Source organism: Perna viridis, chromosome 4 (assembly GCF_037379345.1).
Source record: "Perna viridis isolate PV_CMFRI_1.1 ecotype Kerala chromosome 4, ASM3737934v1, whole genome shotgun sequence".
NCBI classification, from domain to species: domain Eukaryota; kingdom Metazoa; phylum Mollusca; class Bivalvia; order Mytilida; family Mytilidae; genus Perna; species Perna viridis.
Genome location: NC_142448.1, coordinates 44155432 through 44161431, shown reverse-complemented (window position 1 = coordinate 44161431; position 6000 = coordinate 44155432).

The window sequence follows — 6000 nt, the reverse complement described above, 5'->3', positions numbered from 1 at the left end:
TGCCATTTTTCGGTCTGTGTAATGATGCACTAAAACAAATGTTAAAAGTTCTTAAAAATCACGTAGATATCATATTTTGGTCGGAAATAGGTCATGAGCCATCAACACAGTGAGAAGTATTCGAAAAACTCATTCTTCAATTAATATTGAAGCTGGGGTCCGTTTTCTGTTTTTAAAATATTCAAAAAGAATATGTCATTTAAAACAAAGCATCTTTCAACACCATAAACTAACAAAAACAACTAAGCGTAGTGAATGCCCATTTCCGCCGACACTTTGTCCAATAAATGTTTAAAGGTAGAATAATGGGAAGAGTTGATCGGACTAAAGGTAGGTAACGTTACCGATATTAATATGTTCTTTTTGGGGGTTTTGAAATGTACTACATTTGTGTTGCAAATTAAAAACGCAGTGTAGACTTAATATCATTTTTTACCATGTGCAAAGATTTGTTTAATTTATATCCAATTTTACGCCCCTCGCCGTAGAATGATCAGAAGAACATGGGAAAACTTTGTTTTCATCGGATCGATTTTCCAGTTGGGTAAATGAAAAAATAGTTGAATATATGTCCAAAACAAACAAATATTATTGTGACTTCACCTGAACAACGAAACTATTGGAATAATAATGATTAAAATGCTGATGTTTTATCATACAATTTTGCACTTTTCCTTTAGATATATTAAAGAGTGTCTTGTACCAATTGCGATTATTCTGTAACTTACAGTGTTTCGTAAATCAAGCATATCGCCAGCATGCATCAGATCTCCAAAAAGCTTCTGTCTTATTTAAGACATCATTGAAACACTCAGTTTGGCACAATTTTACAGTTTCCATTATTCATTTCAACAATAGTCATAGAATGTAAAAAATATTTTATTCCCGATATGAACCACGATAATCGTATTTTAATTGCTAACATTTGACAAATATGTCTCAAAATATCACACACAGTGGTAGTAAGAGGTAGTAGGTTCATTGCTTGAACATTTTGAAAGCATTGAAATTTCAAGGACGTGAAAAAATGTAAGTATATATCAACCGAAACTATTTCAAAATTCTTCAGTAAAGTGAACAACTCGGATATCTTAGAGCATAAGGATTGATTATATGAGGTGTCTGTCTACTAATCACAAATATGATCTGATTCTACATTGGAAATCAAACACTTTAAAGTACAAGTGGGCATGCCATGCCATGAATTTTTCCCAAACCTACAACTTTATACTTGAAGCAAATGGTGGTAAACGAAATTACCATTTATACCTTTATCAAGAGTCGGCTTCAATTGGCCTTGATTACATAAGACAGCATTATTGGAATTCGCAAAAAATAAGATTACACTAGACAGCCTTACTGGAATTTGCAAAATTAGCTTACATTAGACAACATTATTGTAATTCGCAAAAATAGTTTTTTGTATTGCGAACATTGCGCCTCATTTAATTTTGCAATAGAATGCAATATGTAACATTATTCTTTCTAAAAACCGCAAATTAGCATTCAATGAAATAGAGAAAAAAAAATGATAATTGAAAATAAGAATATTTTAGTCATTCCTTATAGCTTTCAGACACCTAATTATTTTAATGTCCGACCATTGAGTTGCTTACTTTTTCGTCCTTAAAATGTTACCGTTATTCGACCTATGGTAGAACTTGTTATATTCAAACATGTTTTAAATGGCTTAATCTAATTAGTACATTATTTCGGCTATAAGGTTGAAGGTTAAAGAGCAATTGTTGCTGATTTTTAATATTTGTTCATAAGATTTTATAGATTTTATTTTTGTTTTGTTTTTGTTTTTTTTTTTAACAATAAAATGCGTCATGCTTTTGAAAACAAGAAAACAAGTCTGCTCATCCCTCACCCCAAAATAGGCATTCACTTCGAATATGGACACTGGATGTCTTTTTACTGTAACGGGAATAGCCATATGCAAGTAAAATCAAATGCCTTAAGTGACAGGCTCAGATGGATGTAAATCCATTAAGACGGAAGATAACTAATATAATTTTCAAGATAAAAACAGATTAGCCAATTACTTTGGAGAGTATATATCAACAAATATTCAACTAGAATTTAATTTAACGATTTTTAAATTATTACAAGGTTAGGGAAAAAACAAAATTTTGGGACAGTTTACACTTCATGGACTGCGAAGTTGGTTATTGACCATAAATTAGTCTAAAATTTAAAAACAATCCTTATGATTTGATGTCTTAATAAGGATTTGTCACTTCATTAAATTTTATTTAGTTTGGAATTATTTGAATGGGACCGATCGACGTTAATGACGTCACAGTACCAAGTTAGTTTTTTGAAAATAACATATCTTGTCCAGATGAGAAAAAGAAATAGAATTAATTATTTGACAATCTTCATGATCTACAATTGAAAGTTCGTGAAAAAATCACATGCACGACAATAACAGTGACTGTGAAATATATGCTGCATATGATGGACATGTTAGTTTATCGCCATGACAAAAAAGGAAGTCAAACATGTAACGGAAGTTGATATATGTTATTCACTTCTCTTTTTTCGTAGAAACCCTTTAAATATCTAGTTTCATACGAATATTTGGTTATGAAGAATTTTCAATGTTTTGATATAATTAACGAATGCTTCCATAGAGAGGTTGGAGTTATCTAGGTCATTTCTCTGGTAAATGACTTTCAAACAAGGGCTTAATGTATTAGTTACGTAATGAATTGTTCCATGTACACGTAATTTATAAATCATAACACAAACTTTGGAATAGATCTTTTTCTAGAATATTTGTTACTTATCTTAGACCTTTTTAGACCATAATGAAAGACAAAACCCTAAAGGATTAAAGCTGTAAAGTAGTAACTATATTTCATTGAACTCTTCTACTGTTTGGTTATTGTCTTATATGGTGAGTTATCGCTTAAACTGCTTCCTGTTTTCTGTATTTTAATTTGTTATCGCCTATTCCTTATAAAAAAAGCGTCTCTAAAAACTAGTTTTTATCACACTTTAAACTTTAAACTTTTTTATCACACACGATCGGTAACAAAACAAAGTTCTTAATATGGATCAATAAAGGTTCGAGGAGAAATCTATAGAATATTTCGCGATAATAATAGCTAGACAGGGAAATAGAAGTGCTATCAGAAAGATAAAATAAATCGATGTTTAATTAAACGTGTGCACGTAGTAAAAATATCAAAAACCGAGTATTTGGTTTGACGCTTGGGTTATCTAACACCTATTGGTCGTATGTCCCGTGTTAACATAAAAGCAAAGATATAGTGAGACAACAACTTGCACAACTGCATACAGCAACCGGATATATCAAGGCAAAAACTCAACGATTAAGAACTTCATGTGAACTATGACCAACGGAACAGAAACATCCTCCGGTCATTCTTCAAACATCCGCCGGGTAATTGTCCGTTAGATTTACACAACGCGTCAACTTGCATTTAAACATTTTATTACATAATCATTACAATTTTATTGATATGGATTTATAACCGATATAATTCAATAACGTCATATTAATAATCATTAAATATTGACATACACATTAGGTTTTAATTAAATGAAGTTTTAACCTCAACCAAATAACTAATTTGTAACACTGAAAAATAGTAGATTTACACTTAGCCTTGTTTAACATGTAACAATACATGACGTGGGCCAAGCCACCGAGCAATCAATGCCATACTAGTTTACATAAATGTACGCTATTTTTCTGCGTATAGTTTCTTCTGTTGTCGTTATTATTCGTGTTAGATATCCTTGGTTGAAAATTACTGTTCCTTCTAAATTAATGAGTAATGAGTAAATTGTTCTCTGTGTTGATATGACCGCTGATATCTCCATTAAAATATAAGAACTGCCGCTGGAAGATAGTGTTCTCGTGTATATTGATTTACTATATATCTTGAAAGATGGAGCTTAACTTTTAAACCGGTCATTCTGTTTTTTACGTGTGGTCAAATGTTGACAATACAAAGCGAAAGAGTTGATGCATTGTAAGTTATCTTGAATTACTGACCGTACATAGAGTAATGTGAGTGACTTGGTTAAGTCTTTAAAACAATAATATTAAATCATTTTAAACTTTTTAAATATTTTATTTAAGTTGTTACGTTTATCTATTTCTAAAATCCTGGATTCCTTCTTATGAATCATCGGTGCAAATGTATTGGGTGAATCAAATAAAAGCCCACACCTAGGAAGATTTCATTCCAAGCGTAATCTTCTGACTGACAACTGTATTTGGACATTGTGCCGAAAATGAACAATTTATCTTTGACGTCGTAAAACATTACTATATTGAGCAAAATTAACACGGAGACTAGCGAAAAGTCAACATATGTGTGGGGATATACATTTAGAGGTTCACGCTATAAAAAAATGTTGAACATTTTCGTTACTTTGTTTTGGGAATCGTTTGTGTAGTAAAAAAGGCAGAGAAATGGCCTGTCTGTTTCAAAACTACTGACTGATTTCAATATTATTAACTATTAGGAGTTAAAATAAAGTAAAGATCATCGATATTTTTCGTGTAAAACTTTTGTTAATATACCCCGAATTTTAATAGTGATTTTGAAATTTTTATAATATGATTCTTTTATGAATAATTTGAGTCTGACATTTTTATAAAATAAATATGGAAACAATTTACTGTGAAAATCAATCAATGCTTAGAAAATATATTCAGTGACGGCATTTATGCCCATGGACCAAATGTCCTTGCAGATATTCACCATACCAACACATTTTAAAACCCCAATAACACTGAGGCTTTTAGAGATGTAAATGATACCCAAGATTTGCACAGCCCCCTTTAATGCATTGTTGTGTAAAAAAGGAAGGCATTGGATATACTTTCAAACCTTCCGAAATATTAAATTGTGTAACACAAAATCGAAATAAGAATGGATAGCTTTGATGATAGCAATTTTTTGTGCAAATTTTAGCTTAGTCATTTTAAAGATTTACGGTCATATTATTGTATAAAAAATATGTCTTAAGTGTCAGTTTGCTGTACGAATGGGATAATCAGAACATGAATGTCAAAAACTCACCGAAAAAACAATATACCTGCACTCAAGGGTGATTTCCCTATTTTAAACGATATTTGCATCACTGGGAAAAAGTATTCAATGAGGTGATTGGGAGAGTTTTCTGCCCTTGAACTGTTAATTTTATGAACATTTCACAGAAATAATGACACAGTTTACCGTAATAATATGGAAAATCTTGTACTTTTCCTTGATTCTGATGGGGCAAATAGTCAATCTAAACTTTCAAAATAGTTGTACAGAGACTTTCACTTTCAGACAAAAAATCAAACCGTTACAACATTTATGGGTTCAAAGAAGATTTTCATGTTATTCATTAATGAACTAAAAAAAAAACTTATTTTAATTGCGAACAAAGCAAATATATTACAAAATATTATGTACAATTTTTCTGAGCCCATTCTCGAGGTCAAATTTGATAATTTAAAAATAACCTTTACAAGAATGAATGATATATGATTAAAAACATTCAAAAAAATTATTGGCTCTACAGGTTACAGTAAATATTTGCATTAAAATTACGAGTCCAAAATTCACTCAGAAAAAGATTACCAATGTATGAATAGAATATGACAGATTTATTTCATTAAAAATAGGCAGAAAAATAACATAGCTTACAGCATTTAAAGATATTTTGTATAGGGAAACCATCTTTAAGCAAATGAATTAAATAAATCAATAAACATATTTGCAAAATCAATTTTGTATGATAAAATATTATTATCATAGTTTAATTTTTATAACGATTTTTTTTTCTGTGCGAAGTAATTTTGATTATTTGGGTTATTTGACTATCTAATTGAGTCTAACACTATGTGACAAAATCGTTCCCATATTGATAAAGTATGCTCCACCACCAATATAATTACACTCTATTTGAAAACAGCCTTTCCTAGGTGATTGTCATTAGGTATCTTCATTCAGAATAACTAAT